At 48.3% G+C, this 21,163-nt stretch overlaps 8 non-coding genes across 8 annotated transcripts; 2 read left to right on the top strand and 6 right to left on the bottom strand.

Annotated features, from left to right (window-relative positions):
• Positions 1-717: 717 nt before the first annotated feature.
• trnag-gcc (transfer RNA glycine (anticodon GCC)) lies at positions 718-788 on the bottom strand. The gene has a single exon. It is a non-coding gene; the product is annotated as a tRNA-Gly (tRNA).
• An 8,882-nt stretch (positions 789-9,670) lies between these two features.
• On the bottom strand, positions 9,671-9,744 carry trnat-ugu (transfer RNA threonine (anticodon UGU)). The gene has a single exon. It is a non-coding gene; the product is annotated as a tRNA-Thr (tRNA).
• Positions 9,745-12,506: 2,762 nt separating this feature from the next.
• trnav-gac (transfer RNA valine (anticodon GAC)) lies at positions 12,507-12,579 on the top strand. The gene has a single exon. It is a non-coding gene; the product is annotated as a tRNA-Val (tRNA).
• An 821-nt stretch (positions 12,580-13,400) lies between these two features.
• Positions 13,401-13,482, top strand: trnas-gcu (transfer RNA serine (anticodon GCU)). The gene has a single exon. It is a non-coding gene; the product is annotated as a tRNA-Ser (tRNA).
• Positions 13,483-14,753: 1,271 nt separating this feature from the next.
• trnat-agu (transfer RNA threonine (anticodon AGU)) lies at positions 14,754-14,827 on the bottom strand. The gene has a single exon. It is a non-coding gene; the product is annotated as a tRNA-Thr (tRNA).
• Positions 14,828-16,564: 1,737 nt separating this feature from the next.
• On the bottom strand, positions 16,565-16,647 carry trnas-cga (transfer RNA serine (anticodon CGA)). Its single transcript has one exon. It is a non-coding gene; the product is annotated as a tRNA-Ser (tRNA).
• A 978-nt stretch (positions 16,648-17,625) lies between these two features.
• trnan-guu (transfer RNA asparagine (anticodon GUU)) lies at positions 17,626-17,699 on the bottom strand. The gene has a single exon. It is a non-coding gene; the product is annotated as a tRNA-Asn (tRNA).
• Positions 17,700-19,254: 1,555 nt separating this feature from the next.
• On the bottom strand, positions 19,255-19,328 carry trnat-agu (transfer RNA threonine (anticodon AGU)). The gene has a single exon. It is a non-coding gene; the product is annotated as a tRNA-Thr (tRNA).
• Positions 19,329-21,163: the final 1,835 nt, after the last annotated feature.

The raw sequence follows: 21,163 nt of genomic DNA, 5'->3' as shown, positions 1-21,163 counted from the left end.
CGAATGGATAGCGACAGAGAGCGGCTGGAATGACAAGGCGCTGCGGAGCGCATATCGGGCGAGCCTCAGCCAACAAGTGCAAGATGAGCTGGCCGCTTGGGATGAGACCCAGACGCTGAGGCTCGCCCGATACGCGTTTCGTATCGACTCGAGCACTAATCTTCTCCCACGCAGACTCGCGTTCTTTCGCTGCTGCAGCCGTGTTGCTTTTCTTTTTAAAAACGCTTTCAAATTCGCCGTATGACCGCATTAATATATCCAGTTCCAGAGGACTGAAATACGACGATCTTTTCTTCTCACTCGTTGCCATGGTGAATCGAGGAAACGGGGCTCCATTGATCAGGGCTTTTTAAAGTCGTGGTGCACGCGCTTAACTCAGAGTGAACAAACTCTGTGTTGATTGAACCAATTGAAATCACCTGTTCTGAAACCCGTAACTCAGAGTTTCCTGTCTCAGAGTAGATCAACTCAGAGTTCAGGGTTAGACTCCAGAGTTGGTTGAACCTGCTTCGTGAAACGGGGCCCTGACCAATTGCGCGACAGAGACTACAACAGCATGACTGCAGTCAGGTTTCACTAAGTGCTGTCCACCTTAACTCTCGGGTGGTCCGTTCTCTTACTTTTCAGGTGTCATTCTGAGTTCTGCCCTTTCACAGGAAAAAGAGCCTTTGTACTTTTTCACATGAACTCTAAAGAAAGGTACAAGCGGAGATGCACTGCATTGGCTGGGAATTGGACCCAGGGCTCCCGCTTGGCAAGCGAGGATTCTACCACTGAACCACCAATGCCACATGGGGTTGCACTGTCGGAGAAAAGTGGCGGTGCCTTTAGTAGAAAAGGAAATCCTGTGCATCTGGCACGGACACAAAAACAGTTCACCAATGGGGAAACATGTTCATACAAGGGATGGAGACCAAAGTGTCAATTGTCACCAGTGAAACACCCTCGAGAGGTAAACAAAACAGCATGTCAAAGCAGAGCGTCAACAATCCTCTCAGTCACCAAGACTGCAAGGAGCAGATCAATGGGGGCAGTGGACCCCATTATCCTCTACCCAAAATTTAGACCACGAGTGCAGAGAATGCGGACCGTGAAGGAACAACAAAAGCCCCCGTCGACAACACCCTGCCCCTCATAACCCCCCGGCCCCATAACCAACAGCGCAGAACCCAGTGAACTGCGAAACACCCCCATCAAGGCAACCAACCGACCAGGTAAAGGTAAAGAAAACAGCATGGCACGGAGAATGCGGTCTGTTAAGGATGAGTTAGTCGATTTTAGCTGGAAACATTTGATGCAATGGTGTCCTGTGGTCGATTAGCTCAGTTGATCAGAGCGTGGTGCTAATAAAGCCACGGTCATGGGTTCACCCCCGTACTGACCACTCTTCTTTATCTGCTCCAGGAACAACAAAAGCCCACGGCAAAAACCCATCGGGCCCCATAACCAACAGCGCACAACCCAATCAACTGCGAAACACCCCCATCACGGCCGCTAACTGACCGGGGAAAGGTCAAGAAAACAGCATGGCAAAGCAGAGTGGTGGCAAACCTCTCGCGCACCGTGACTGCATGAAGCAGATCAATGGGGGCGGCCACCCCATTGTCCTCTACCCAAAATTTAGACCCCGAGTGCAAAGAACGTGGACCGTGAAGGAACAACAAAAGCCCACGTCGACAACACCCCACCCTCATAACCAACAGGACACCAGGAAAACCTATCCAAGGGTCAATGTACGTCAGGTTGGAAGCGTCGAACCAGGGTGAGGTTGACACACCTTGTCTGGTCCTCAGGGCGTCCGTGGCACGAGGTGAGACCCTACGGAAGTAGCACTATGCACTAGGCGCTCCACATCAATTGACAATACTGTTATTGGAGGAAGGAAAGAAATCAGGGCACAAACACCAGTCATGTTCTCGGTCGGTAACCTATCACTCACGTCGGGTCCACCGCACCACTACCAGAGGTCAGCCCTGAGGAGCGACCAGAAGAAGGCATCCACCAGTAAGGTAGAATTACACTAAGAGGTATTAATGCCGGGTTGTACAAATCGGGAACCTGTGGAAACGGTAATGCACATACATTTACCTTTCGCCACTGTGCTGCTGAATATGGGCTTACCTTTGACCTCTGTAACCCCGGGGTGCGCGAATGGCCTACAATTAGCCAATAAAACAAAGGATTCCTTGTAGAATTTAGGCAATCGATCCCGCTACCTCTCACATGCAAAGCAAGCGCTATACCATTTGAGCTAATTCCCCTGCTTTTCCTGAATTGGCAGAGAAGGTCCAGTCTCAGAACTATATTGGTTCTTGAATTAACTCAGAGCAAATGACTACTGGATCGTGGGAGGGAGCAAAGCAGTGGCTCAACATATTTGATAGTGCATCCCATGCCAGAAAGCTCGAGGAGCCACAGAGGAACAAAAGATGGCTGACATACCTCAAGACCACATTGAGCCTTCTCCACCAATTACCTATGGTGGCATGGATTGTTTTGGCCCCTTTCACACAAAACAAGGGCATAAAGAACAAAAACAGTACAGTCTACTATTCACTTGTCTATGTTCTGGAGGTGTTCATATAGAGATGCTGGAGGACTTGACCACTGACTCATTCATCAATGCCCCAAGATGCTTCATTGCCATCAGAGGTGCTGTTTGGCACATCCGATCAGATCAGGGAACATACTTAGTTTGAACTAAAAATGAAATGGAAAAGTCTCTAAAGGAAATAAACACAGAAAGAGTAACAGAATACCTGGCAGACAAGCAATGCAACTTTGTCATAAATGCAAGCCATATGGGAGGTGTTTGGGAGCGCCAGATCAGAACCATCAAAAACGTGCTCCTTTCAGTCCTAGCAAACAGTGCTGGCAGGTTGAGTGACAGTTCCTTGAGAACCTTTCTTTAGGAAGCCATGTCTGTTGTGAATAATCACCCTCTTACTGTGGACAATGTAAACAACCCATGTGTCTGGAACCACTTACACCTAACCACCTGATTACCATGTAGTCATCTATTCCCATGCCACCACGTGTTTCCAAAATGGCGCTGCGGACGGCTGCCTTGGTGTGTTGGTCCTCCAGCACCTGGACTCCGCAGGAACCTATGCTAGGATCCTGTTTGTGGACTTCAGCTCCGCCTTCAACACCGTCCTCCCAACTCTGCTCCAGGAGAAGTTCTCCCAGCTGAGCGTGCCTGACTCCACCTGCAGGTGGATTACAGACTTCCTGTCTGACAGGAAACAGTGCGTGAAGCTGGGGAAACACATCTCAGATACAAAAACCGTCAGCACCTGATCCCCCCAGGGCTGCGTTCTTTCTCCTCTGCTCTTCTCCCTGTACACAAACAGTTGCACCTCCAGTCACCAGTCTGTCAGGCTCCCGAAGTCTGCGGACGACACCACCCTCATCGGACTCATCTCTGACGGCGACAAGTTTGCCTACAGGTGACAGGTTGACCATCTGGTTACTTGGTGCAACCTGAACAACCTGGAGCTCAACGCCCTAAAAACAGTGGAGATGGTTGTCAACAGGAAGAACTCAGCCTCTCCTGTCCCCATCACCCTCTGTGACTCTACGATTGACATTGTGGAGTCCTTCCGCATCCTGGGTACCATCATCTCCCAGGACCTCCAGTGGGAGCCGAACATCAGCTCCCTCATCAAGAAGGCACAGCAGAGGATGTACTTCCTACGTTCCTATGGCAGCTGAAGAAATTCATCCTGCCAAAGACAATGTTGGTGCACTTCTACAGCTCCATCATTGAGTCCATCCTCACCTCCTGCAATCTCCCGTCCCTCCAGGATCTGTACGCCTCCAGGACCCTAAGGCGTGCAGAAAAGGATTGTGGCCGATCCTTCTCAACCCGGACACAGTCTCTTTGAGAGGAGGCTGCGGTCCATCAGGACCAAAACCTCACGCCACAAGAACAGTTTCTTCCCGTCTGCTGTCAGCCTCATCAACAAGTCCCGGAACCCCCCCCTGACACTGTTCACACCCCACCTCTGCCTCATCCTGCCACTTTGACACTCTATATGCGTTAAATTAACGCTCAGTTTGGACTCCTAGGAAAAACAATCAGACTGCAGTTCCGGAACAACAAACAAAAAACAGACTGTGTACATATATTTATACTGTATACTGTATATTTTGTATTTTCATTTTTTAATAGATGTGTCTGCACCTACTTCACCAAAACAAATCCCCAGTCGAGGTCAGCAGGCCCCGTCTCCACTGTAAACAGTGTGGACTGGGCAATGCTTCCCTTTTCGGAGGGTCCGGACGGTTTGCCAGAACCCCTTCGAGGCCGACCAAAAGTCGTGCTCCATGGCCTCACCGAATTCCTCCCACACCCGAGTTTTTGCCTCGACAACCGCCGAAGCCGCGAACCGTTTGGCCTTACAGTACCTGTCAGCTGCTTCCGGAGTCCCACAAGCCATCAATGCTCGATAGGACTCCTTCTTCAGCTTGATGGCGGCCCTGACCTCTGGTGTCCACCATCGGGTTCGGGGCCTGCCGCCACGACTCGCACTGACCGCCTTGCGGCCGCAGCTGCGGTCTACCACCTCAGCAATGGAGGCACGGAATATGGCCCATTCGGACTCATTATCCCGGTCCTCCCCCGGGATGCAGGCGAAGCTCTGCCAGAGGTGAGAGTTGAAGACCCGACGAACGGGAGACTCTGCCAGACGTTCCCAGCACACCCTCACTACTCGTTTGGGTCTACCAGGTCTGTCCAGCATCCTCCCCCGCCATCTAATCCAACTCATCACCAGGTGGTGATCAGTTGACAGCTCAGCCCCTCTCTTCACCCGCCTGTCCAGAACATGCGGACGCAGGTCTGATGACACGACTGCAAAGTCGATCATAGACCTGCAGCCTAGGGTGTCCTGGTGCCAAGTGCACTTATGGACATCCCTATGTTCGAACATGGTGTTAGTTATGGACAAACTGTGGTTCGCACAGAAGTCCAATAACATCACACTTCCCGGGTTCAGATCAGGGAGGCCGTTCCTCCCAATCACGCCCCTCCAGGTCACACTGTCATTGCCTACATGGGCGTTGAAGTCTCCCAGTAGAACGACGGAGTCACCAGGACTCCAAAAAGACCGGGTACTCCGAACTGCCGTTTGGCGCGTACGCACAAATGACAGTTAGGACCTTTTCCCCAGCCCGAAGGCGTAGAGAAATTACCCTCTCGTTCACCGGGGCTGACTCCAACACAGAGGCACCAAGCCGGGGGTCTATTAATAAGCCTACACCAGCTCGCTTCCTCTCCCCTGCAGCAACTCCAGAGTAGAACAAGGTCCAGTCCCTCTCGAGGAGTTTGGTTCCGGAACCCAAACTGTGGGTCGAGGTGAGTCCGACTATGTCTAGCCGGAATATCTCAACCTCTTGCACAAGTTCAGGTTCCTTCCCCACCAGAGAAGTGACATTTCATGTCCCAAGAACCAGTTTTTGGCCACCGAAGACCAGGTCACCCATGCACCCGCCCTTGACCGCCACCTAACACACAATGCACCGGACCCTTATGCTTTCCCCCCGTAGGTGGTGGGTCTACGAGGGGGAGAGCCCATGTGGCTGGGGGTGAAGGCCCGACCACCAGGTGCTCACCTGCGAGCCCCTCCCCCGGGCCTGGCTCCAGGGTGAGGCCCCGGTATCCCACATCTGGGCGAGGTACGGTTCCTCCTCCTCCGTCACCTCCTCAGTGGCAAAGCTTCGGGGTGGACAAGTTCCGCCCGGAATTCCTCAAGGCTCTGGATGTTGAGGGACTGTCTTGGCTGGCACGTCTCTTCAACATTGCGTGGAAGTCGGGGACAGTATCTTTGGATTGGCAGACCAGGGTGGTGGTTCTCAAGAAGGGTGACCGGAGGATGTGTTCCAACAATAGGGGGATCACACTCCTCAGCCTCCCTGGGAAAGTCTATTCCAGGGTGCTGGAGAGAAGGGTACGACCGTTGGTCGAACCTCCGTTACAAGAGGTCCAATGCGATTTTTGTCCTGGTCATGGAACACTGGACCAGCTCTACACCCTCACGAGGGTGCTGGAGGGTGCATGGGAGTTTGCCCAACCAGTCTACATGTACTTTGTGGATCTGGAAAAGGCATTCGACCGTGTCCCTCGTGGCGTACTTTGGGGGGATTGGTGGCACGCTACTACGTGCTATCTGAAAATTTTTTTGAAAATATTTTGTCTTTGAACTGTTCTGCTTTCATGTTTTTATGTGGCTGTTTGTGGTGTGGCGGTGCCACTTCCGCTATTGTTCGTTATTTACGACCGCCGCAGTATACCTATTACACGTAGTATACCTATTAGCATTAGCAACAGTTACATTACATTAGCAACAGCTTCAGCCAAAGCAAAGCCAGGTAAAAACTTAATCATGTGTCCATTTGTTCTCATAGTTGCATCTTGTTTGAACCAAATTACAAATGTGTATTTCATCGTTTTATTTGCCTAGAGCCCAAAAAAGATTGTCCATCCAAACTTCTCTACTTTGGGGGGATTGGTGGCACGCTACTACGTGCTATCTGGTCCTTGTACAAATGGGGCAGGAGTCGCATTGTCAGTAGTAAGTCGAGCCTGTTTCCGGTAAACGTTGGCCTCCGCTAAGGCTGCCCTTTGTCACCGATTCTGTTCACAATTTTCATGGACAGAATTTCTAGGCGCAGCCAAGGTGTTGAGGGAATCTGTTTCAGGGGCCTTAGAATCTAATCTCTGCTATTTGCAGATGATGTGGTTCTTATGGCCTCTACGGGCTGTGACCTTCAGCGCTTACTGGGACGGTTTGCATCTGAGTGCGAAGCGTCTGGAATGAGACTCAGTACCTCCAAATCAGAGGCCGTGGTTCTCAGTCGTAAAAGGGTGGAGTGCTCCCTCCGGGTTGGGAATGAGGTCCTACCCCAGGTGGAGGAGTTTAGGTATCTTAGGTATGGTCACGAGTGAGGGAAAGTGGGAGCGTGAGGTCGACAGATGGATCGGCGCAGCCTCGGCAGTAATGCGGTCGCTGTAACAGACCGTCGTGGTTAAAAAAGCTCTCAATTTACTGGTCGATCTATGTTCCCACCCTCACCTATGGTCATGAGCTTTGGGTCATGACCGAAAGAATGACATCTCGGATACAGGCAGCTGAAATGAGTTTCCTCATCCTAGCTGGACTCATCCTAAGAGATAGGGTGAGGAGCTCAGTCATCCGGGAGCGCTCAGAGTAGAGCCGCTTCTCCTTCACATCGAGAGGAGTCAGTTGAGGTGGCTCGGGCATCTAGTCCGGATGCCTCCCGGACGCCTCCCTGGTGAAGTGTTCCGGGCATACCCAGCCGGGAAAAGGCGCCGGGGCAGACCTAGGACACGCTGGAGGGATTATGTCTCACAGCTGGCCTGGGAACACCTTGGTGTCCTCCCGGTGGAGATGGAGGAGGTGGCCGGGGACCGGGAAATCTGGGCTTCCCTACCAAGACTGCTGCCCCCCGCGACCTGGACCTGGATAAGCGGAGGAAGATTGATGGATGTGGAGGTGGAGAGGTGTGACATTTCTGATCAAATTCAGAGGTCATGTGTTGGTCCCAAAAACGGTCACTTTTTTACACCGATGAAAGGTATAAAAACAGCCCTGTTGCATTCGGAATCGGACCCGGGTCTCCGGGTCTGCTGAAACGACCGAAACATTCCCCATTCATTTCCAATTATAGCGAAAGCCCATTATGAATGTAATATACTTTTGTCCAGGAGTGGCGCTGTGGCCGCTTCTGTCCTCCATCCATGTTGAACTTCGGGTAATAAACAGCACAATTGCCGAGCGAGTGAGCGACGAGACGGACAAAAACATGGTAAACTACAGTAAAAGAAAACAGCACAACACAAATACTTGAAAATATTTTGTCTTTGAACTGTTCTGCTTTCATGTTTTTATGTGGCTGTTTGTGGTGTGGCGGTGCCACTTCCGCTATTGTTCGTTATTTACGACCGCCGCAGTATACCTATTACACGTAGTATACCTATTAGCATTAGCAACAGTTACATTACATTAGCAACAGCTTCAGCCAAAGCAAAGCCAGGTAAAAACCTAATCATGTGTCCATTTGTTCTCATAGTTGCATCTTGTTTGAACCAAATTACAAATGTGTATTTCATGGTTTTATTTGCCTAGAGCCCAAAAAAGATTGTCCATCCAAACTTCTCCAACTGCTGCCCACACTGGACCAGTGAAGACTGGAGGGAGGGTATTTCTGTTGGACCACAAGCGCTGCCGACTCCAATGAAGTCCACAATTGACGATCTCCTAGATAAACACTAGCAAAGACCCCAACAGCATGCTGCATCCAACAAAATTGCACATTTCTAAATACATAAAACACAACAGTAAATTTCTCAACACACATCATCTTCACTAAATACCAGCCCAGAGAAACTGCAACATACACAGCAGCTTTGGTAGTCGCGAAGCACTACCAAAGCTGCTGTGCCTGTAGTGACACTGCCTGCAGCGATGGTTATTTCACCACCTCAAAATATCAAGCGGATGGGACATCAAACACATGACTTTTATCAACGAGGCCCTGTCAGATACTCTTATTGCTGCAGAAGGTCTGACAGACCCTAAGATGCCGTTTAAAGATTTCAGTCAAACAGACTTCTTCCAGCAAGAGCTGGATGAGACAAGAAAGAGGGTGGAGGAAAAACAGCAGAAGAAGAAGGAAGAGGGAGGAATCTCCTCCACCCCCTGTCCGAAAGTACCTCTGCAGGATGCAGCTGAAGCAGGGCCCGAAAAGCCCCCACATCCACGCTGGCTTCTAAGAAGTACATCTACTGCCCTGCCAAAGTGTTCTCCATTTATAGAGAGCACAGGATGAAAAAAAGAGATGAGCTGGAAGGAGTTCCAGGCCTCTCCTTTCTATGAAAAGGAGAAACAAAGACGGCAAAATAAGTGAACAATACGTATATTTATTATTCATAACTGCTTACATGTAGATTATTATTTATTTTTTATTATTGAGAGTGTTCTTGAGTGTGGTACCCTGATAAATAAATATTATTTGTTACATTGCATTGATCCTCTCGCCCGAAGACAGCTGGGATAGGCTCCAGCACCCCCGCGACCCTTGTGAGGAAAAGCGGTAGAAAATGAATGAATGACATTGCATTGATTTTGTATTTTATTTCAAGCACTGGTATCAATATAAGCCTGATAGGAATAGTTTGTAATGATATAGGGATTAATTGGAAAACAATAATATTGTGGAGAAGAAAACAGTGACTTGACTGATGACTTAGACGGGATTTGAAAACCTGAATTCATTTCTCTGAAGTCTCTCTGCTTCTCCGACGTCTCTCTTGCATCCCGATTGGCTGGCAGCAAATGTCAACACCACACGCGCGGCCCCCGCTTGGCAAGTGAGAATTCTACCACTGAACCACCAATGCCACGTGGGGACACACTGTAAGAGAACAAAATTCAACTGTCAAGTGGATGAGCCTCTGCAAAGTGGCGCTGAATGACAACACATCACAATGTCATACTCTTTGGATTCAAGCACCTTCTGGCGTAATGGGATCCACAACAATCATGTCAGCTGTGGATGCACCATTGACTCGTTTTTGAAGGGCAAGTGACAAAAAGAGGTACGTGGGTCAGAAATCAGCTGCCAAAGTTTCACGGACTAAGCAGCCAGGCACTGCTGGGATTTGAACCCAGGATTTCCTGTTTACAAGACAGGCACTTTGACCAGCTAAGCCACAGCGCCAGCCGAGTAAGTCACCCTGGCAATGCTGCCTTTACTCTTCTAGACATAAACTGCTCCAACGCTGAGATGATGCCATTTGTCGTGTGTCATTCGGTCAGCAGGGGGAGAATCCCGTATATTTGGCACCGATACAAAGGGTTTACCAATTGGGAAGAATGCAAGGGCTCTCCACAAGTGTCACACAAGGGTCTAGAAACGGTCCCTGGGACTGACACAAATAACTAGGCTGTTAATCTGGACTAACTGTTAGAATAAAATGTAAATTCAATTATTATAGTGTTAAGTTATCACCCTTATATCCGTTTGCTTAGACAATAGACAAAAGTCTTGAGTGTTTTAAAGCAGGAACATTCCATGACGCTGACCAGCAACTCCCAGCACCACTAATCTTGCAGGTGCCTGGGAATGCCAGCAGTGGCCTTGAAGATGTTCCTGTTCATCATGCAAAATGCGCCAAGATAAGAACACATGCACAAAAAGTAATTGCTCTCACATACACACACACACATAGACAACAAGTACAGCTTGTGCAACTGCTTGCTTCCCCCTCCCCTTAGTGTTGCACGACCATGTATTAGGGACCTCCTAAAGAAAATAAAAAGAGAGGAGCATGAATGGCATCCTCAGAGTGGAGCGGCATGTCACTGGGTTTGTTTTTTCACTCTTCTCGCTGCGAGAAATTTTGAATTTTGTTGTCTGTCTCTTCTGTAATTAAAGTGTCACAGGAGTTTGAACCTGAACCTGAAGTTTGGTGCTGCATTCAGGTTGCAGTCTCTAATGAGGTGTGGGTTTGAGTCCCAATTCTGACAGCTTCTTGCATCTTGAAGTGGCGTCACCCTTCATTCTAAAGTGGCCGAGGCTGCTCCTCCTGGGCAGTAAACCAGGGGTGCTTTTCAACATGACTGCTGCTGAAAAGTATACAAAGCAGACCTATTGCATTCTGGGGTCTTGCGTTTCTCCAGAAAACAGTCTTTGTTCTTCAACATGACCTCTGATAAAAAGTATGAAAACCAGAGTCATGGAAATACCAGTAGAGGACTGCTGGAATTAGAACCAATGAGCCCCTCTTTGCTAGGCATGTAATTTGACCAACTAAAGCATAGTGCCTGCGAAGCATGCAAACTTGAAAATGGTGCCTTCAGTAAAAAAGGAAATGCTGTGCATCTGGCACCGACACAAAAACAGTTCACCAATGGGGAAAATGTTCATAAAAGGGAGGGAGCCCAAAGCCAGACACATGTGTCAATTGAACGGCCCTGGGTGGGCTCGAACCACCAACCTCTCAGTTAACAGCCGAACGCGCTGACCAATTGCTGCATAGAGACTACATCCGCATCACTGCAGTAAGGTTTCAGTAAGTTTCCACTTTTGACAGAAAGTTGCAAATACTCAAGTGCTGTCCACCTTAACTCTCAGGTGGTCCGGACTGTTACTTTTCAGGTGTCATTCTGAATTCTGCCCTTTGGCAGGAAAAGAGCCTTTGTCCTTTTTCAACATGAGCTCTGGGTAAAAGCTTAGATATACTGTATTGGCCGGGAATCAGACCCGGGCCTGCCGCTTGGCAAGCGAGAATTCTACCACTGAACCACCAATGCCCGCCTGAGGTGCCTATCTTTTAACTGGAACTGGAAAGGCTTGTGTAGCCCCGCACACAAACCAAGTGTCTTCCTCACATGCACACCCAATGTGGGTCTCAAACCCAGGACCCTGAGAGTAAGAGTCTCATGCTCTACCCACTGAGCTAACCAGGCCTTTTTCTGTTGTAGATATAATTTTTTGTTTTTCTTTTTTATCGATGTGGCCATCTTCATGTTTGATCAATTCCACAGACAACCTTGTTTCAGAAGGAGCGAGACTTTCAGTCATCTGTAGTTGTACAGACTCCGACTCAGGCCACATCTTTGTACCCGACATTTCCAATTTATGATCACTCTTCAACCGCCCCTGAACAGACACCCATGTCCACCCTCTCTTGGGGAACTATTGACTCGACTCAATTAAATGACACACTAAAATCAAAAGACCATAGTTGGAATCCTCCCAGTCTCGTTGGCATATCAACGAGTATGTCCACACCCCGAGGTTATCAAACTCGCTCCCAAGGAAATGTTGTAACTCGGGAAAGCATTAATGGCAAGAAGTAGGATTAAGAATCCTACTTCTTGCCAAAACCTACCCTTTGAAGTAGAAGGAGAAGCCTACCCTATGGTAGAAGATAAGATATGCCTTTATTCACCCCTCAGTGGGAAAATTTGCAAGTTCCCGCAAGTTCCGCAACAGCTGTGGGAGTACCTCAGTATGTTTACAGACCATGGACTCCTCATAAATTTAGATAAATAGCCTTATCCATGCCAAAACCACACAACAACCTTGACCAAATCCTGACTGACATAACTGACTTGGTACATAATCACCGTCTCAATTTAACTGAATTAGCCCGAATGTTGACATTGACCACAGGCTCCAAGTATGGTGCTTTTTGTACGGCCATTTAGCCAATTTGGCCAAAGGGGAATTCAGAACACGCTCGTGGCCCATTGCCATTTTTATGGTACCTGGCAACTTCAACCAGTGAACTCCACTGTACCGCTTATCCTCATCAACGGACTGTATTCCCCACCCGTTACCAGCATGGGGACATTCCAACCCAAGATGAGAACACACTGGACCAGGTACACAGCAACATAGTACGTGGCACAGACACAGCGTCACCCTTCCCCCACTTTTAGCCCAGACTGAAAAAGCAGAGAAACACCTTTGCAGCTGAAATTGCTTAGTTGGGAGAGCGTTGGACTGACTATCTAAAGGTCCCTGGTTCAATCCCAGTTTTCAGCACAATCGCTGTTTACATGGTGAGTTGGCAAATAAAAGGTGTAAAGGTGTGACTTTGTTCTCTTGATTTCATCAACATCGATCACGACAACACAGCCAGACAATTACATATTAAGACCAGACAAGTGCAGTTGGGAGGTGACGTACAACAAATGTTCACAGCATTAGGTCTGCAAAGTGTTCAGCTGATGCACATTTACTGGAAAGGAAAATGGGCTTTTGTCACTGTAGCCATGCCGACACAAGCTAAAATGTTTCTCCCGCCAGGACAACACCCACATGAAATTCAAGCTTTGCTCGCAGACAAATAAGAACCAGCTGAAATGAGCAATCTGCACCTCCAAGTCTGAGTTTATGGTTCTTGCCCAGAAAAGCATAGCTCACAGCCGTAATTGTATAGTGGTTCCTACTCTGTGTTGTGGCCACATCAACCCCGGCCGATTCAGGGTCATGGCAGGTGTGTGTTGCTTTTGTAATTGTATTGTCTGAAAAGACAAGATTGTCTGTCCACTTGAAGTGTGGTGCTATAAAAATACACTAGTTTTGACCACACCTGTATTTTTAGTAAACATTATTAGCATGCAATGAATCAAAGTATAAGGTACGATGTCGGAGATCAAGAACGCTTTTGTTGGCAAAAAAGCCATAACATATCATTTCGACAATACGGATATCAAACCCGCTATTTCTTGCATGTAGAGCAAGAACTCTAGCCTTTGAGTTAAATCCCCCCGCTGCACAGGAAGGCTGCCACGATTTCTGCAACACCAAAACACTAACTAAGATGTGTCATTTTGAGTCAACAAGACCATGTCCACAAAGGAGATGAGGTGACCGAGAGGTTAAGGTGATGGACTGCTAATCCATTGTGTTCTGCACGCATGGGTTCGAATCCCATCCTCATCGGACTATACTAATGCACTAGTTTTGACACCACCTGTGTTTTTAGGAAACATCATTAGAATGCAATTAATCCAAGCATCCGGTACGATGTGGGAGATTGAGAATGCTTTTTTGGAAAGAAAAAGGCATAATATACCATTTGGAGAATGCAGGCATCAATTCCACTTAATCTCACATGCGAAGTGAGCGCTCTACCATTTGTGGTCCTACAAGAATGGGATTTATTTTTGTGTACTTCGAATGAAATGTTTTCCGCATGTTGCAGAATTTTCCACAGGAAAGAAATCTTTAAGACGTATCACCAAAAGAGCTGAACCACCCAATGTGGGGCTCGAACCCACGACCCTGAGATTAAGAGTCTCGTGCTCTCCCGACTGAGCTAACCGGGCCTTTTTCTGCCAAGATATCACTTTTTAATTTTTTTTAAATTGATGTGGTCTTCTTGATGTTTGATCAATTCCACACCCAACCTAGTTTCTCAGGGAACAAAGGAGCGAGAGGTTCAGTCATAGCTGAGAACTTTGGAAGTGTAGTCATCTTAACCCTCCTGTTACATTTGTCAGGAACAGCCATGATGTTCCCGGGTCAGTTTGCATGCTTATTTATCTGAAAGATGTCCAAAACCAAAAAAATCCCCACAAGCATTGTTAGTTATTCACTACTACTCCATTACTAACTATTCTATCAATGTTTAGTGCAATGGTGTAACTTACCTCTCACAGGTAGTGGTTTAATTAATTTTAATTAATTAATTAATTGAATGAATCAGAGGCATCATGACCAGTCTGCATCAAAACATTAACTGAAATCCTGTGGCAGGTTTCTGGCATTGATTCTTAATTCAGTTGCCATCCCTGATAGATGGTAATGGTAATGGTAATCATGCCCATGTGGCAGGCGAGTCTCTTTGCTTGTCTGACGTCTGTGTCGCATCCTGATTGGCTGGCAGCAAATGTCAACAACACGCGCGCGGCCCCGCGCGGCCCCCGCTTGGCAAGTGAGAATTCTACCACTGAACCACCAATGCCACGTGGGGACACACTGTAAGAGAAAAAAAATTCAACTGTCAAGTGGATGAGCCTCTGCAAAGTGGCGCTGAATGACAACACATGACAATGTCATACTCTTTGGATTCAAGCACCTTCTGGCGTAATGGGATCCACAACAATCACGTCAGCTGTGGATGCAACGTCAATTCGTTCTTGAAGGGCACGTGACAAAAAGAAGTACATGGTTCACAAATCAGCTGCCAAAGTTTCACTGACCAAGCACCCAGGCACTGCTGGGATTTGAACCCAGGATCTCCTGTTTACTAGACAGGCACTTTGACCAGCTTAGCCACAGTGCCAGCAGTGCATCTGGCACCAACACAAAAACAGTTCGCAAATGGGGAAAAATGTTCATACAAGGGAGGGAGTCCAAAGTCCAACACATGTGTGAATTGAGAGTCCCTGGGAGGGCTCGAACCACCAACCTCTCAGTTAACAGCCAAACGTGCTGACCAATTGCACGACAGAGACTACAACAGCATGACTGCAGTCAGGTTTCACTAAGTGCTGTCCACCTTAACTCTCGGGTGGTCCGGTCTGTTACGTTTCAGGTGTCATTCTGAATACTGCCCTTTCGCAGGAAAAGAGCCTTTGTACTTTTTCAACATGAGCTCTAAAGAAAGGTATAAGCTGAGATATACTGCATTGGCCGGGAATCGGATCCGGGCCTCCCGCTTGGCAAGCGAGAATGCTACCACTGAACCACCAATGCCACATTGGGAAACACTGTCGGAGAACAAATTAAATTGTCGAGTGGATGTGCCTCTGCAAAGTGGCGCTGAATGACAAAACATCACAACACACGCACGGGATGCCAGGGGAGGCCGAGTACTAACAGAGCTGAGCGAGAGGGCATAAGAAAAAAATTTGTGACCTTGTGGTGGTTGATGCGTAATGCATGCCAGGTGATGTTCATCTAGCGAGCGGACATTCTTGTGGGGGACAAGCTCAACAGTAGGAATGTTGAGAGAACTGACCAGTCCGCTATCAATGAAGTTCTCGTCCGCCCCAGAGTCAATTAATGCTGTGGTAGGAGAAGCTTCCCCCGCCCAGGATATCTGAAGTCGGCCCACCAAAGCGGATGACGCAGCCGGTGTGGTTGGAGCGGGCAGTGCCAGCAGCTGGGGAATATCCCTGGTGGAGGAAGAGCGTTGGCGTGCTGGGCGAACTGGACAGCGGGAAATTGTGTGTAGGACTCCCACAGTACAGGCACAGCCACAGGCGTGGACGGTGACTCCTCTCCGCTGACGAAAGGCGACTGGCTCCCAGTTGCATGGGGACGACACTCCCGACGTCATCAGACGGCACTCCGATGCTGGAGCAGGGAGGGAGGAGTGGTGCCGGAAGAGCCCCAGGAGGTGGGATTTGGAGCCGACGTGTGGGTCGGAGAGGCTCCGCCCTCCGCTGTGCGCTGCACTCCCGCAGCCGGTTGTCGAGTCGAATGGATAGCGACAGAGAGCGGCTGGAATGACAAGGCGCTGCGGAGCGCATATCGGGCGAGCCTCAGCCAACAAGTGCAAGATGAGCTGGCCGCTCGGGATGAGACCCAGACGCTGAGGCTCGCCCGATACACGTTTAGTAGCGCCTTGTCATTCCAGCAGCTCTCTGCCGCTATCCCGGTTAGCTCAGTTGGTCAGCGTGTGGTGCTCATAACGCCAAGGTCATGGGTTCTACCCCCCGTACTGGCCACTCTTCTTTATGTGCTCCAGGAACAACAAAAGGGCGACAACCCACTGGCCCCCATATCCAGCATCAGACCACCCACCCACCTGTGAAACACCCTCGACAAGGCCGCTCAAAGACCGGGGAGAGGTAAAGAAAACAGCATGTCAAAGCAGAGTGGCAACAAACCTCTCGGCCACCGAGACTGCAAGAAGCAGATCAATGGGGACAGTGGACCCCATTATCCTCTACCCAAAATTTAGACCTCCAGTGTAGAGAATGCGGACCGTGAAAGGACAACACCCCGGCCCTCATAACCAACAGTACTCCACCACAAGGTAAACAGCATGGCGGAAACAAATGCCCAGCCAAAGCGCCACAGACAGGATTCCGAACCTGTGCGGGGAAACCCCATTGGATTTCGAGTCCAACGCCTTAACCTCTCGGCCACCGTGACTCCTTGGAAAAGACCAATGGGGGCAGGTGACCCCATTGTTCTAGAACCAAAATTTTGCTGATGTCAAGGATCAGCTGGCAACATGTGCATGGGAGGAAGACACATGGTTTGTGTGAGGGGCTACACAAGTCTTTCCACTTCTAGTTAAAAGCCAGGCACCTCACATTGTTTCCATAAAGTACCAAGGGATTGTCCTGTTGCCCTTGTATTTTGTGGGCAAAAAGGAGGCGTTTGCAAGCGGACCTCAGACCCTATCACTGGTCACCTGAACAGGGACTTGAATCCCGTACACTCAGATCAAAAGTCTAATGTTCAGGTGACTGGCTCAAACTTTGTCTTGTCTGACCACTCTTTTGTCCGGAAGATATTTGGCTAATGTGGTCTGTTTTCTTAAACCTGCAAATGTCCAAATACACAAGGGTATTGTCTTTGTAGGGAGCATTGTAGTACATGTGACATGTATACTACATATGACATCAGAAATGATGGGTCTTTATTCAACAGAACAAGAACAACATTTCTTTTAAATAACAGCATAGGAGCTGCTGAAACACAGAGAAGGCACTACTGGGATTTGAACCCAGGATCTCCTGTTTACTAGACATGTCTGTCAAAAAATCACAACAGTATACAGTGTCTTCTCTTAAGGGCCCCTGCTTACCAGTTGATGGGGTTTGACTTGATTCCTTTTAACATAAAAGCATTCCGTCGTCTCTTAATCTATAATCCTGGTTGGCGCTTTTGCAAAAGATAATATTTTCAAGCAGAGCTTCTGTGTTTCACCAGACCTGTGCAGAAACAAACTGAAATCTGTGACTTGATCAACCTAACTTCTGATCAAATGTGTTAGACCATGGAAGCTGGAATGTGCTTTTGAAAAGTCATTGACACGCAGTTTGCCAATTGGGAACCACACAAGTGCTGTGCAAGAGTGGAGCGCAAACATGAATGAACAGTGACACTGATGCATCCAGAGAACGTCCCTGGGTGGGCTCAAACCACCAGCCTCCCGGTTAACAGCCGAGCGCGCTGACCGATTGCGCCACAGAGACTCACACACTGCCAACTTCTGTTCAGTTGAAGCCATACTAACGCATGCTATGCGTCCAGCATGCCCTTTGTTTTGGATGTGACTCGCACCTTCTGGTGTAACAATCGAGGCATTGCAAACCAGGACACCAGCTTTACTCTTTGATGAACGCAAAGTATTTTTGGGTACAATCCAGGGGTCTTGTGCTCTCACGGAAATGGCTCTGTCCTTTTTCAACATGAGTTGAGACGAAATGTATTAAAATAGACAGACTGCATTGGTCACTCAAGCAGAATTTCTCAGTTTGCCAATTCCAGACTGCGTGACAAAGAATCAAGTCAAACTCCATCGACAGGATGGACAGGGGACAACAAAGCAGGGAAGATAAGGGATAGGGAGGAGAGGGGAAAGATGAGACCGCCTTTGTTGAGAGCCAGAGAAGAAGCTCTCATCTCTGCAAGGTCAAGTACAGTATGCCAGAAGATTTTACCTTGAGAGTTGTCCTCATTCAACAACGGCCTGGATAGCTCAGTTGGTAGAGCATCAGACTTTTAATCTGAGGGTCCAGGGATCAAGTCCCTGTTCAAGCGGTGAAGGTAGGCAGGCCCCTTCCCTGAATAACTTGTTTCAGTAAACCTTTGCGATCTTCCAGGACTGTGGGTAAACGCCATTCTCAATAATTAAATTGAAGATACAGTGCGAGACAGGCACTTTGACCAGCTTAGCCACAGCGCCAGCTGTGCATCTGGCACCAACACAAAAACAGTTCGCCAATGGGGAAAAATGTTCATACAAGGGAGGGAGTCCGAAGTCCAACACGTGTGAATTGACAGTCCCTGGGTGGGCTCATACCACCAACCTCTCAGTTAACAGCCAAACTCGCTGACCAATTGCGTGACAGAGACTACAACAGCACACAAGGAATAACTTGTTTAAGTAAACCTTTTCGACCTAGCACCTTTGCGATCTTCCAGGACTGTGGGTAACACAATTCTCAATAATTAAATTGAAGATATGAGTTTCTCAGGGAACACAAGGAGCGAGAGGTTCAGTCATCACTGGGAACTTTGGAAGTGTAGTCACCTTAAGTCAGGTCTGCTTTGGTGAACTTCAGAGGTATCATGACCAGTCTGCATCAAAACATTATCTGAAATCCTGTGGCAGGTTTCTGGCATTGATTCTTAATTCAGTTGTCATCCCTGATAGATGGTAATGGTAATGGTAATCATGCCCGCATGGCAGGCGAGTCTCTTTGCTTGTCTGACGTCTGTGTCGCATCCTGATTGGCTGGCAGCAAATGTCTGAGAATTCTACCACTGAACCACCAATGCCACGTGGGGACACACTGTAAGAGAAAAAAATTCAACTGTCAAGTGGATGAGCCTCTGCAAAGTGGCGCTGAATGACAAAACATCACAATGTCATACTCTTTGGATTCAAGCACCTTCTGGCGTAGTGGGATCCACAACAATCATGTCAGCTGTGGATGCAACGTCAATTCGTTCTTGAAGGGCAAGTGACAAAAAGAAGTACATGGTTCAGAAATCAGCTGCCAAAGTTTCACTGACCAAGCACCCAAGCACTGCTGGGATTTGAACCCAGGATCACCTGTTTACTAGACAGGCACTTTGACCAGCTTAGCCACAGTGCCAGCAGTGCATCTGGCACCAACACAAAAACAGTTCGTCAATGGGGAAAAATGGTCATACAAGGGACGGAGTCCAAAGTCCAACACATGTGTGAATTGAGAGTCCCTGTCAGGTTCAAACTCCTCCAGGTCTCTGGTGGTGAAGAAGGGGAAAATCACAGACCAGTTTCGCTTCTCAGTCAGAGGCATCCAGATTCCATCGGTGGGGGAGAAGCCAGTTAAGAGCCTGGGCAAGATCTATGACTGTACCTCGAAGGACACCGGAGCACTCCAAGCAACATCAGAGGAGTTGGGAACCTGGCTGACCGCAGTGGATAAGTCAGGATTACCAAGTTTACCAAGTTTAAAGCCTGGATCTACCAACACGGCATCCTGCCACGCCTACTCTGGCCGCTGCTGGTCTACAATGTGCCACTGACCACCGTCAAGGGCTTCGAGAGGAAGGTCAGCTGTTTCCTGCGGAGGTGGTTGGGCTTACCGCGAAGCCTCAGCACCATCGCCTTGTACGGGAGGAGCAACAAGCTGAAACTGCCCTTAACTTAACACTATAATCATTGTATTTACATTTTATTCTAACATTTCCCTCCTGTTTATCACACATTTTCTGTTTGCAGTCCCTCCTAGGCTCTCCTCTCGGTTTTCACCTATTAGGTCATCTATGTCAGAAATTGTGCTTACACCTGAACGGAAGTGTTCTCGTCGTCTGAGTCAAAGTACTTGTCTTGGTCAGGAAACAAGTCAGGGGCATGTCCATGATGGCTATCTGAGTCGTCACTGTCATCGCTGCCACCTGCCACCAGTAGGGGGTACATTTCATTTACCTTGTTGTCATTGGTGCCATGGCTAAATCCACAGTCCATGTGATTGTAACCTTCAGGATAGGGATACAACAACATCCACATAAGGCACACAAAAGAAGGGCAACAGCGAGTGCAATAAGCACGGACATCACATAAGGAGACCATTGTCCCCCAAGTTTTCTCCAGTCACCGAACATCTCAGTGTCAACACCAGTGCTCCTTCATCTTGGTGTTTAGCGCCTTTAAACCAGAAATCGCACGCATCAGCATTCCTGTGGAATCTGTATTGTTGGGGATGGACATGCCACATTGGTCGCCAAGCATGGCGCACACTCCTTGCTGATGTGCCAGCAGTCCATCCAAGGCGATACGATTCTGGAAGGCCATGAGTGACGTGGCATGGAGTTGTTCTCCAATTGCTGTGAGTCCGGCCTCGGTGTAGTTCCCAAGCTTTTGTATGTTATAGTGGAGGTAGTTAATCCTATCCACATTTTTGTTAACTGTTATCCATGGGATAATACTTTCCAAACCTGATGCAACCTGATTTACAAGTTTGTATTCGTCTGGTACCCCTCGTGGCACGCTGATGGCATTGATGTCGGTGGGATTGTCTTGCATCATCCAGTCGGGGGCTGGAACTTCTCTCTTCCTTTGGAAGTAGTTTGGGATGTGGTGTTTATCTGCTTCAATGATAGCACTTAGTAACATGTCAACATTCATAGGGTAAATAGATACTGGAATCAGTAATGTCACTACCGCACATGTTCCGGTCATGTTATAAACGATGTCATCGAGGTATTCGTCCTCGCACCACTACCACACGTCTGCTCTAAAGTACTAAGTTGATGGGGGTGTGTTTCCTCCTTCTGTGTTGTAGGTATCTTGATTTTTTTTACATGTCTACAATATTTGAACTCAACGTGACCTACATTTTTTTGCGGTTCCTTTTAGCTGTACACTGGTGAAATTTGCTCGGGCTACTTTAGTAGAGAATGGTGGGGGCCTTTTTGTCTCATTGACTACTGGGAATATAGTGTT

Source organism: Doryrhamphus excisus, unplaced genomic scaffold (assembly GCF_030265055.1).
Source record: "Doryrhamphus excisus isolate RoL2022-K1 unplaced genomic scaffold, RoL_Dexc_1.0 HiC_scaffold_62, whole genome shotgun sequence".
NCBI classification, from domain to species: domain Eukaryota; kingdom Metazoa; phylum Chordata; class Actinopteri; order Syngnathiformes; family Syngnathidae; genus Doryrhamphus; species Doryrhamphus excisus.
Note: the sequence above shows the minus strand (reverse complement) of the source record. Positions and strands in the feature narration are given on the sequence as shown.